This window comes from Oryx dammah, unplaced genomic scaffold, assembly GCF_014754425.2.
Source record: "Oryx dammah isolate SB20612 unplaced genomic scaffold, SCBI_Odam_1.1 HiC_scaffold_11053, whole genome shotgun sequence".
In the NCBI taxonomy this organism is placed as follows: Eukaryota; Metazoa; Chordata; class Mammalia; order Artiodactyla; family Bovidae; genus Oryx; species Oryx dammah.
Genome location: NW_024080447.1, coordinates 15673 through 29261, shown reverse-complemented (window position 1 = coordinate 29261; position 13589 = coordinate 15673). Strand labels below are relative to the sequence as shown.

The following is a 13589-nucleotide window of genomic DNA, read 5'->3' as shown; positions in this document are numbered from 1 at the left end:
AGCATCTGGAGAAAGAACGCCTGGTGATTTATATATTATTTACACATAAACTATGTTCAATAAGAGATTGAGGATACATGTAATTAAAGATGTTTGTAATAAAAACAGGATTAGAACCCCCCCCCAAAAAAAGCAACAAAGGGAAGAAATAATCATGAGGGTTAGTCTGATCCTCAGAAGGCCAAAGCAAAAAAAAAAAAAAAAAAGTATTAAAAGTTTTTGAATTTTCATTTATATAATTAATCAAATTCCACTAGTGAGACCTTAATTCTCTACACTAAACCTGAGAGAAATTTTCAATATTTTTTCATATGAATTCATTATTAGAATAATGTCTTCATAAGTGGAAGATGATGAATGTCTTCAATGTTTTCAGAGGTAAATATACATTTTATGTGTGTATTTATCATATGGGTCCCTGAAAAAACTTGAGTGCATCATTTTAAATAGTGCTTTTATTTAAAAATTCATACTTATGTAAGCATTTTGACATAGCAATAAAAATAGGTGTTTGGGGACCATATAGATACAGATTTAAAATTAATTAAAACTGCATTTTGATGTTGAGCTCCTGGTTCATTTTGTATGGAAAAAACTGCATAACTGGAACACTTTCTACCTTGAAAAACAGCACAAAATAGTAGTCTGAAAATTTTTTTCATATAAAGTACATTAAATACCTATTTAAAAAATAAAGATAAGGGTTCAAATAATAATTCTGGTATTTACCAACTATAAGACATTGAAATTGTACTCGAATTTTGAAATATTAAATTAATTACTTCACTGTTAAAATATGGATAATAATTTTGAATTGTTCTGAAAGATAAATGTGAAAAAGTATTTGAAGTGCCAAATACAGACTAGGACTCACATGTTGTCAATTACTCTTCTCTTTGTGGGCTAAAATAATACACCTTTCCATATGGTATGTTAATTGAAGATCAGAGTTTATAAAACCTACAGAATAAAAGTTGGTAACTCATTTTTTCACAATATCAATTGTCTTAGTTGATCTATTTAGAAGAACTGGAGAGGATAACAGAATTATATCCTCTAGTGAGAATTTAGAGTATAGATGGTATCTGCTTTTCAATGAAAAATCTTAGAACTTTAAATATTAGATCTTCAGGTAAGCAAGTCAATAAAAGGGAAAAAAAATTAGAAAGTTAGGGATCTTTCTAGAAAATTAGAGAACTTAACTTATGTCTTCAATAAAAAAGTCACAGACTTTTCTTTAGGTCTGTTACAACAGTAAAGGAGTGCCTGAATGAAACCTCACAGCATGGAAACACAGAGGGATTACTCTAAAACAACAGGAGTTGGTTGAGAAAGATTAGAGGACAGCTAAGATTTAGGTCAGTTCAAAACCTCAACAAATAAGAATATCATCTTCTAGTGTATAGCATGTTCAAAAGCAGAGACATTACTTGCTGACTAAGGTCCGTCTAGTCAAGGCTATGGTTTTTCCTGTGGTCATGTATAGATGTGAGAGTTGGACTGTGAATAAGGCTGAGCACTGAAGAATTGATACTTTTGAACTGTGGTGTTGGAGAAGACTCTTGAGAGTCCCTTGGACTGCAAGGAGATCCAACCAATCCATTCTGAAGGCGATCAGCCCTGGGATTTCTTTGGAAGGAATGATGCTAAAGCAGAAATTCCAGTACTTTGGCCACCTCATGGGAAGAGTTGACTCAGTGGAAAAGACTCTGATGCTAGGAGGGATTGGGGGCAGGAGAAGAAGGGGACTACAGAGGATGACATGGCTGGATGGCATCATGGACTCGATGGACATGAGTCAGAGTGAACTCTGGGAGTTGGTGATGGACAGGGAAGCCTGGCTTGCTGCAATTCATGGGGTTGCAAAGAGTCAGTCACAACAAGGGACTGAACTGAACTGAACTGAGTGACAGTTCTATTCTAGGGACCATGGATCTGAAATCTCTTGTGAGATTATATTAATATGTGACTGCAGCCATGAAATTAAAAGACTCTTACTCCTTGGAGTAAAAGTTATGACCAACCTAGATAGCATATTCAAAAGCAGAGACAATTACTTTGCCAACTAAGGTCGGTCTAGTCAAGGCTATGGTTTTTCCATTGGTCCTGTATGGATGTGAGAGTTGGACTGTGAAGAAGGCTGAGTGCCGAATAATTGATGCTTTTGAACTGTGGTTTTGAAGAAGACTGTTGAGAGTCCCTTGGACTGCAAAGAGATCCAACCAGTCCATTCTGAAGGAGGTCAACCCTGGGAATTCTTTGGAAGGAATGATGCTAAAGCTGAAACTCCAGTACTTTGGCCACCTCATGCGAAGAGTTGACTCATTGGAAAAAACTCTGATGCTGGGAGGGATTGGGGACAGGAGGAGAAGTGGACGACCGAGGATGAGATGGCTGTATGGCATCACGGACTCGATGGACGTGAGTCTGAGTGAACTCCGGGAGATGGTGATGAACAGGGAGGCCTGGCGTGCTGTGATTCATGGGGTTGCAAAGAGTTGGAAAAGACTGACCGACTGAACTGAACTGAACTGAACTGAAGAACTCAAATTCTTTATCTTGGTTCACTCCAAAAATAATTAACACTGTTAATCTGCAAGACTTAGGGAGTAGGGATCATAAATGCTCCCAGTCTACCAGAAATAGTAGCTTCCTATGGATAACTAGACAAGATGCACCAGTACAACTCACCCTTAATGTTTAGTATCTAGACACATGAGACAACCACTGTAATGTTTAAATTGTTTTAGCATATTTTACTCTGAGTTAATCTTCCTAATATAATTTGACACCTACTTCAGTGTCTTTCTCTTTCTCATTACACTTTTCCTTTTGCATATTTATTTTAGAATTTAGGTAATTCAGAAATGTAGGAAAAATATATCTAAGATATCCATTAATGTTTTGATATTTCTTTTCAGTCTTTCAGTTCTGTCTAGGTTATCTTGGTTTAGATTTTGATCTTTAAAATAATGCTATAATTGTTTTGTTATCAGTCATTCTAAAATAATTTAAATGTAATTTTGGGGTTAGTGGAAATTTATCACAAATGTCATATTAACATATGAATAATGACCCAAAATAAGTGTACTATGATTATTTAACAATTCTCCTCGCATTAGACAAGAATGAAAAACTGTTTAAAAAGATCACTTCCAATATACAGATAGCATGGAAAGTGATTGTATTATAAATTACCAAGAACCTTTTAAAATCTTCATTTCCTTGTTCCCAAATTCTATAAATTCATTTTAGAGAAGTAAAGTTAAATGGGGAAAGCATTTCAGACACAATGCAATTCAGTGGAGTATTTGTTAACTGTTTCTTAAAAGGTACTCTAGCATTGCAAGAGTAATGAAAACCGTCTCCTTTATATTATCTGTTATCCTTCCTCTCCACCTCCATTTGAAAGCCTTAAAGCAGATTGGTGGTCTCTCTTTAAAAAATCTGCAAGTAAAATGTTTTTTGCAGAAATTATCAAAGGGCTGCTAGGATACCTTATGTACAATACATTTATTTACTATAAGTAATTTCCAAATAGGAATCAGGATTATAAGATGTTTCTAAAAAGAGGCTGTTGAACTGATTCACATCTGTCCTCCTGAAACTGCAGTACATTCAGATCTCAGATGACTGAAATTCTGCTATCAGAATTTTATTCTCAAAGTCACTTGGTATGTGTACCGATAGTCAATCAAGCTCCAATCTTAATAACAAGTAAAGGTGTATCCTGGCCTACCCAACACTTGCTCAGTTCAGTTCAGTTCAGTTCAGTCGCTCAGTCGTGTCTGACTCTTGGCGACCCTATGAGTCGCAGCATGCCAGGCCTCCCTGTCCATCACCATCTCCCGGAGTTCACTCAGACTCATGTGCATTGAGTCAGTCAGTGATGCCATCCAGCCATCTCATCCTCTGTTGTCCCCTTCTCCTCTGCCTCCAATCGGTCCCAGCAACAGAGTCTTTTCCAATGAGTCAACTCTTTGCATGAGGTGGCCAAAGTACTGGAGTTTCAGCTTCAGCATCATTCCTTCCAAAGAAATCCCAGGGCTGATCTCCTTCAGAATGGACCAGTTGGATCTCCTTGCAAGCAAAGGGACTCTCAAGAGTCTTCTCCAAAACCACAGTTCAAAAGCATCAATTCTTTGGTGCTCAGCTTTCTTCACAGTCCAACTCTCACATCCATACATGACCACTGGAAAAACCATAGCCTTGACTAGATGGACCTTTGTTGGAAAAGTAATGTCTCTGCTTTTGAATATACTATCTAGGTTGGTCATAACTTTTCTTCCAAGGAGTAAACGTCTTTTAATTTCATGGCTGCAGTCACCATCTGCAGTGATTTTGGAGCCCAAAAAATAAAGTCTGACACTGTTTCTACTGTTTCCCCATTATTTCCCATGAAGTGGTGGGACCAGATGCCATGATCTTCATTTTCTGAATGTTGAGATTTAAATTAACTTTTTCACTGTCCACTTTCAATTTCAGCAAGAGGCTTTTTAGTTCCTCTTCACTTTCTGCCATAAGGGTTGTGTCATCTGCATATCTGAGGTTATTGATATTTCTCCCGGCAAGCTTTATTCCAGCTTGTGTTTCTTCCAGTCCAGCGTTTCTCATGATGTACTCTGCATAGAAGTTAAATAAGCAGGGTGACAATATACAGCCTTGACGTACTCCTTTTCCTATTTGGAACCAGTCTGTTGTTCCATGTCCAGTTCTAACTATTGCATCCTGACCTGCATGTAGGTTTCTCAAGAGGCAGGTCAGGTGGTCTGGTATTCCCATCTCTTTCAGAATTTTCCACAGTTTATTGTGATCCACAGAGTGAGAGGCTTTGGCATAGTCAATAAAGCAGAAATAGATGTTTTTCTAGAACTCTTTTGCTTTTTCCATGAGCCAGAGGATGTTGGCTTTGATCTCTGGTTCCTCTGCCTTTTCTAAATCCAGCTTGAACATCTGAAAGTTCGTGGTTCACATATTGCTGAAGCCTGGCTTGGAGAATTTTGACCATTACTTTACTAGCATGTGAGATGAGAGCATTCTTTGGCATTGCCTTTCTTTGGCATTGAAATGAAAACTGACATTTTCCAGTCCTGTGGCCACTGCTGAGTTTTCCAAATTTGCTGGCATATTGAGTGCAGCACCTTCACAGCATCATCTTTCAGGATTTGAAATAGCTCCACTGGAATTCCATCACCTCCACTAGCTTTGTTCATAGTGATGCTTTCTAAGGCCCATTTGACTTCACATTCCAGGATGTCTGGCTCTAGGTGAGTGATCACACCATCGTGATTATCTTGATCATGACACTTGCTACCCTTTTTGAAATGTATGCCTACAAAGTAGGGTGCAGCCTGAATTTAATGAGTGCCTCCTTTCTATGGACAGAGAAGCTGGCTGGGCCATAGTCCATGAGGTCACAAAAGAGTCAGATAAGACTTGGAGACTAAACAACAACAATCTCCTTTCTATAGTCAATAGATATGTAAATATTCTATTATTTTGAATGAATTGTTCACCAGTGTAAAACTAGTGTTTTCATAGAAAGCAGTATAACTCATTGGCAAATGACTATCACAGAAATAGCTAGTCCTATACTGGAAACATAACTACTTTTTGAAAACCCTAAGTAAAAACCCATCTATTCAATCAACTTTTTTTCTCTAAGAATATTCTTTAATCTAGGTAGAATATCTTGAGAATGATGAAGTGTTTTCAAAATTATACCCAGTTTTACTTAGTTGTTATAGGGGAAAATATCATATACTAATATCTGCTCTTTAGATTTTTTCAAATTAAAGTAATTTTCTCTACACTCTATAGCACACAACTCTGACCTTGTTCAGTTCAGTTCAGTCTCTCAGTCATGTCCAACTCTTTGGAGCATCATGGACAGTAACACGCCAGGCTTCCCTGTCCTTCACCATCTCCCAGAGCTTGCTCAAACTAATGCCTATTGAGTTCATGATGCCGTCCAACTATCCCATCCTGACGTTCCATTCTCCTGCCTTCAATCTTCCCCAGAATCAGAGTCTTTGCAAATGAGTCAGTTCTTTCCATCAGGTGGCCACACTATTGGAGTTTCAGCTTCAGCATCAGTCCTTCCAATGAATATTCAGAACTCATTTCCTTTAGGATGGAGTGGTTTGGTCTCCTTGCTGTCCAAGGGCCTCTCAAGTGTCTTCTCCAACACCACAGTGCAAAAGCATCAATTCTTTAGCACTCAGTGTTCTTTATAGTCCAACTCTCATATCCATACATGACTACTAGAAAAACCATAGGTTTGACTAGACAGACCTTTGTTGGCAAAGTACTATCTCTGCTCTTTAATATGCTGTCTAGGTTGGTATAGCTTTTCTTCCAAGGAGCAAGCATCTTTTAATTTCATGGCTGCAGTCACCATGTGCAGTGATTTTAGAGCTCAAGTAAATAAAGTCTGTCACTGTTTCCATTGTTTCCATTGTTTGCCATGAAGTTATGGGTTCGGATGCCATGATCTTAGTTTTCTGAATGTTGAGCTTTAAGCCAACTTTTTCACTCTCCTCTTTCATTTTCATCAAGAGGCTCTTTAGTTCTTCTTCGCTTTCTGCCATAAGGGTGGTGTCATCTGCATATCTGAGGTTATTGATATTTCTCCTGGCACTCTTGATTTCAGCTTGTGCTTCTTCCAGTCTGACATTTTGCATCATGTACTCTGCATATAAGTTAAATAAGCAGGGTGACAATATACAGCCTTGACATACACCTTTTCCTATTTGAAACCAGTCTGCTTTTCCATGTCTGGTTCTGATTGTTGCTTCTTAAGCTGCATACAGATTTCTCAGGAGGCAGGTAAGGTGGTCTGGTACAATCTCAACTTCCTTTCTTGGAAAATATTGAGCTTAATTGCAAATTCAGCAAATGGAAAAGGAATGACTTTCATATGGACAGAAATAAAGGGCAAACTGTTCTATGTGTGATTTTGTTGTTTGTATATCTAAAAACTAAGAAATCCAAAACAAATTGCACTACACTTACACAGAAGTCTCACCAAAATGTTTAGTTTTGTATTGTCTGCTGTTCAATTTCAATCCCATATAGAACTGAAACCACAATGGCAAGTTCCAAACATATCAAAGAGAGATGATTTAAAAGGTCTTGCTATTCATGTGCTTATACACAAGCAACATCAACATCTGAAATCATGTTAATGAATACAGATCTTAAAACCCACTTCAGATCCACTGATTGAGAGTCTTTTACAAAAGTTTCCCATGTGATTCATCTGTATACTAAAATTTGGAGGGTGTTTTCTTCTTCAGCTATACAATAGAATCATCTGGAGAGCATTATTCTAAAAGATGCCTTAGACACTCCCACTCAGACAACTTTTGTAATTTTGAGGGCAATAACCAAGCAATTTAAAAAGGGGGATGTAAAGTCAGAAAATGTAGAACTGAATAGTAGTCTGTTTACCTACTGTGTTTTAAAATACTTCTTACCGTTATGAACTTTATCTCCCTCAGAGAATTATAGTGATGATAAAATAAGTATGAGGAAAATTTTCATAAATTGTAAAACCCTAAACCCATGTTATTGTTAATGACTGGCATGATATAAAATCATAAATCAATATTTTTAAGAAGTTAAGCATGTTATTTCCAAAATGATGATATTCAAAGTAAGTCTGAATCAAGAATAACAAGTATTTATTAAATAGTTCTTCCCTGACTCAGAATTTGGGCATCATAATGTCAGAAATGGAATATTCAGTTTGTATTTTTAATAAACTACCAACATAATTATTGTCTTTCTTCTATTCCCTGACACATGAGCTAAAAGAAAAATTTGAAAATCTAAACTCACAACTGTAAACCCAGCCGGCTAATACTGACCTGTTGCCCTTCCTCCAATATTCTCTTACTTCATATTATAATACTGTATAGACTCCTTAAATGCACATCTCTTCTGGATTACTCCAGGTATGAACATATGAAATGGAAAGGACCAATGGACAGACATTGAGTTCATTCTACAGGGACTTTCGAAGTATCCAAGAGCAGAAAAACTCCTTTTTGTGATGTGTTTGCTGATGTACCTGGTGATTCTCCTGGGGAACAGCACTTTGATCATCCTCACTCTCCTGGATTCCCACCTTCACACACCTTTGTACTTCTTCCTCTGTAATCTTTCCTTCCTTGACGTTTGGTACACATCTTCCTTTATCCCCTCAATGCTGATACACTTTCTATCGGAGAAAAAAACTATCTCCTTCACTAGATGTGTTGTTCAGATGTCTGTCTCTTACACTATGGGGTCGACAGAGTGTGTACTTCTAGCAGTGATGGCATATGACCGTTACATAGCCATCTGCAACCCTCTGAGATACCCTATCATCGTGAACAAGGCACTTCGTATTAAGATGGCAGCTCTCTCCTGGGGACTGGGCTTTTTCAACTCATTGACAGAAACAATTCTTGCAGTACAGTTGCCTTTCTGTGGAAAAAATGTCATCAATCATTTTGTTTGTGAAATATTGGCTTTTGTCAAGCTAGCTTGCACAGATATATCCTTGAATGAGACTACTATCATGTTGGGCAATGTAATATTTTTATTTGTTCCATTACTGTTGATTAGTATCTCCTACATTTTCATCCTTTCTACTGTACTAAGAATCAACTCAGCTGAAGGAAGAAAAAAGGCTTTTTCCACCTGCTCAGCCCACATAATGGTGGTGACTGTGTTTTATGGGACAATCCTGTTCATGTATATGAAGTCAAAGTCCAAAGATGCTGCTTTTGACAAACTGATTGCCCTGTTCTATGGAGTAGTCACACCGATGCTCAATCCTATCATCTATAGCCTGAGGAATACAGAAGTGCACAGCGCTATGAGAAAACTGACAGCTAGACTGGTTCTGGAGGAAAGAATGAGAAATTTGCATCTTTGAATTTATGCACAAAATGAGCTCATATATTGGATGCAAGGTTTTCAGTATAAGCAGAACAAAGGAAATAAAGGCTATATGTAAAATCACAGAATTTAAGAGTTGGGCTGCTTTATTGACTATGCCAAAGCCTTTGACTGTGTGGATCACAAGAAACTGTGGAAAATTCTGAAAGAGATGGGAATACCAGACCACCTATCCTGCCTCTTGAGAAATCTGGATGCAGGTCAGGAAGCAACAGTTAGAACTGGACATGGAACAACAGACTGGTTCCAAATAGGAAAAGGAGTACGTCAAGACTGTATATTGTCACCCTGCTTATTTAACTTCTATGCAGAGTACATCATGAGAAATGCTGGACTGGAAAAAACACAAGCTGGAATCAAGATTGCTGGGAGAAATATCAATAACCTCAGATATGCAGATGACACCACCCTTATGGCAGAAATTGAAGAGGAAATAAAAAGGCTCTTGATGAAAGTGAAAGAGTAGAGCAAAAAAGTTGGCTTAAAACTCAACATTCAGAAAACAAAGATCATGGCATCCGGTTCCATCACTTCATGGGAAATAAATGGGGAAACAGTGGAAACCGTGTCAGACTTTATTTTGGGGGGGCTCCAAAATCACTGCAGATGGTGATTGCAGCCATGAAATTAAAAGACGCTTACTCCTTGGAAGAAAAGTTATGACCAACCTAGATAGCATATTCAAAAGCAGAGACATTACTTTGCCGACTAAGGTCCATCTAGTCAAGGCTATGGTTTTTCCTGTGGTCATGTATGGATGTGAGAGTTGGACTGTGAAGAAGGCTGAGTGCCGAATAATTGATGCTTTTTTACTGTGGCATTGGAGAAGACTCTTGAGAGTCCCTTGGACTGCAAAGAGATCCAACCAGTCCATTCTGAAGGAGATCAACCCTGGGATTTCTTTGGAAAGAATGATGCTAAAGCTGAAGTTCCAGTACTTTGGCCACCTCATGCGAAGAGTTGACTCATTGGAAAAGACTCTGATGCTGGGAGGGATTGGGGGCAGGAGGAGAAGGGGACAGCCGAGGATGAGATGGCTGGATGGCATCACAGACTCGATGGACGTGAGTCTGAGTGAACTCCGGGAGATGGTGATGAACAGGGAGGCCTGGCATGCTGCGATTCATGGGGTCGCAAAGAGTCGTACACGAGTGAGCGACTGAACTGAACTGAATCTAACTTCATCATTTATGAAAATAGCATAAAAATGTAGGGACAAGTTGCCCATGAAGTGAGAGCAAACTTTTAGAAACCAGAAAAAAATTGACATTAAACGTTTCCAGGAATATCCAGGTTTAATTTTAAATAATTAAATGTATGTAGTTTTTCATTCCCCTTTTTGAGAGAACTGCTTGAGTTCATGTTTTTTCTGTTTATTACTCATCTTTGTTTTACTAGGGACTTGATCAGCCCCAACTTCATTTTTCTAGTATATATATATTCCTTCTTCTTTCCTTTGCTGTGTTTCTTCTACCCAGTCTGCTATACTATGTTGCATGCACTATGTAGTTATCCAAATATATCCTGTTCTTTCACACTAAGGACAATAGTGTATGTCACTTCATCTCCATTATCATATTTCTCCTATGGTGACAACACAGGCATCTAATTAAAGAAAATTTAAATGTTTTGTCTTCTGAAAAATCCTTCAAATTTACCTACAGTGAAAGCACTCTTTACAACTGCCAAGATATGGAAGCAAACTAAGTGTCCATCAGCTGATGAATGGATAAAGAAGATGTAATGTGTGTGTGTGTGTATATATATGTGTGTGTGGATATCATTGTTGTTTATTTGCTATGTCCAAAACTTTTGGGAACCCATAGACTGTCCCCCACCAACTTCTCTGTCTAAGAGATTTCTCAGGCAAGAATACTGGTGTGGGTTGCCATTTCCTTCTCCTGGGGAATCTTCCTGACCCAGAGATCAAATCTGTGTGTCCTGAATTGGCAGGGGATCTTTACCATTGAACCATCAGGGAAGCCCCAGTAGAATATTCTGTTCAGTTCAGTTCAGTTCAGTTCAGTTGCTCAGTCATGTCCGACTCTTGGCGACCCCATGAATCGCAGCACGCCAGGCTTCCCTGTCCATCACCAAATCCCGGAGTTCACTCAGACTCACGTCCATCGAGTCTGTGATGCCATCCAGCCATCTCATCCTCTGTTGTCCCCTTCTCCTTCTGCCCCCAATCCCTCCCAGCATCAGAGTCTTTTCCAATGAGTCAACTCTTCACATGAGGTGGCCAAAGTACTGGAGTTTCAGCTTTAGCATCATTCCTTCCAAAGAAATCCCAGGGCTGATCTCCTTCAGAATGGACTGGTTGGATCTCCTTGCAGTCCAAGGGACTCTCAAGAGTCTTCTCCAACACCACAGTTCAAAAGCATCAATTCTTCAGTGCTCAGCCTTCTTCATAGTCCAACTCTCACATCCATACATGACCACAGGGAAAACTATAGCCTTGACTAGACGGACCTTTGTTGGAAAAGTAATGTCTCTGCTTTTCAATATGCTATCTAGGTTGGTCACAACTTTCCTTCTGAGAGGGTAACAGGCAGGAAGGCCAGGGGTTTTCAAATGGAGGAAATAGCCTGCAAGTGTCAGACAATTTTATCTCCCTTAGCGGCAGGAAGAAACAAACTAGGGATATTTTTTTCCTTCTCTATACAAATTTAAAAGGAGATTTCTCTTATAATTCTGTGTTGCCATAATGACACCTGGTTTTAGTTGAAGTTAACTATTGCCTTTTTCTTATGGAAATGTTTATCTTAAGCTATGCTAATGTATTATGCATTTACCCCAAACTCTGTCTTCAAGTCAGTTCCACCTTTTGGCTCAGAACCTACTTGATAAACCAGTATGTTATACTGCTATATTGTTCCTCTAATCTGTGTAAATGACACTATTTGTATGGTACTCTGCCCTTCTTCAAGATTCAAGTTAATCCTTTTATGGCCCAAAATGAACCATTTGGAGCCAACATTATCCCAAAATACATCTTATGGGTGAGGGGCCTGGTGCCATTCTAAGCTTTGAGACATTCCTTTCTTTTATTAACAGACTGCTGATAACTATATAACATCCAGCTAAAGACTAGCAGGGGGGTACTCTTTCTGCCCCCTTCTGATGCCTATGTGAGAAGCTTTCTCTATCTCCTTTATACTTTAATAAAACTTTATTACACAAAAGCTCTGAGCGATCAAGCTGTGTCTTTGGCCCCAGATTGAATTCTTCTCCTCTGGGAGCCAAGAATCCCAGCGTCGTAATTCAACAACAACCTTTCACTTCCAAGGAGTAAGCGTCTTAATTTCATGGCGCAGTCACCATCTGCAGTGATTTTGGAGCCCAAAAAAATAAAGTCTGACACTGTTTCCCCTGTTTCCCCATCTATTTCCCATGAAGTGATGGGACCAGATGCCATGATCTTCGTTTTTCACTCAGCCACAAAGAAAGAATTAACTTCTGCCACCTAAAGCAAAATAGATGCACCTTGACTATATTACACTTAGTGAAATGAGTCAGAGAATGACAAATACTCTATGTTATTCCTTTTATGTGAAATCTAAAAAACAGAACAAATGAATTTATGTGAACAAACAGTAACAGACTCACAGATATAGAGAACAAGCTAGTGATCATCAGTGAGGAGAGGGAAATGGGGAGGATGAGCCAAGGTATGGAATGAAGAGACACAAACTATTATGTATAAATAAGCAACAAGATTTCCTTTCTAGAAGAGGAAATATATCCATTATTGTCTATTAATACTTTAAATGGGGTACAATCTATAAAAATAGTAAATCACCATGCTGTATAACTGAAACAAACCCAATCTTGTAAATCAACTCTATTTCAATAAAAAAGAAGTAAAATTAAAAATAAGGAAATAAGGATGCATCCTTCATCCATGTAACATAAGGATTTTCAGGTACATGTATTCTGAAAGGTGGGAGTAAATAGGACAATGTTTCTAAAATTAATCTCTTTTTTATAACTATAAATTTTTTTAAAATGTATTTTCAGAAAACTTACCACATACATTTTGTTTGCAGTTCTGTATATTAAATTTTATTGGCTGTGAGGACAAGTATTATAAGAAGAAAAGGATGTTAGTGGGGGAACTGTGGAGAGATAGAGGTAAAGCAAATCAAAAGAAATGGGAGCTCAATTATATACAGGACATGACACAAGAGATAAGTAAACATATGAGGCATAGTGAGAGCCTGCTTACCACTGACAGAAGAGTTACACACACAGAAAGAGGAAAAACTAGAATAAACCATGAGATACTGGGTAAGAAGATAGTGTGAACTCACTGCTTTCAGTATATACATAGAGCAATATCCATACAGAAAAATAGAGATATAGATATGGCTATACATATATAGAGAAATTAATATGGATTACACAAATGTTCAAACTACCACAAATGTTCAAACTACCAAACAATTGCACTCATTTCACTTGTTAACAAGATAATAAATAGCCTGATAATGCTCAAAATCCTTCAAGCTAGGCTTCAATGGTACATGAACCAAGACCTTCTAGATGTAAAAGCTTGATTTAGAAACATCAGAGGAACTAGAGATCAATTTCCCAACATCTATTGGATCATAGAAAAAGCAAGAGAATTCCAGAAAAAA

General features: G+C 38.0%; 1 pseudogene; it reads left to right on the top strand.

Moving 5' to 3' along the window:
* The first annotated feature begins 7973 nt into the window (after nt 1–7973).
* On the top strand, nt 7974–8926 carry LOC120860286 (annotated as a pseudogene).
* Nucleotides 8927–13589: the final 4663 nt, after the last annotated feature.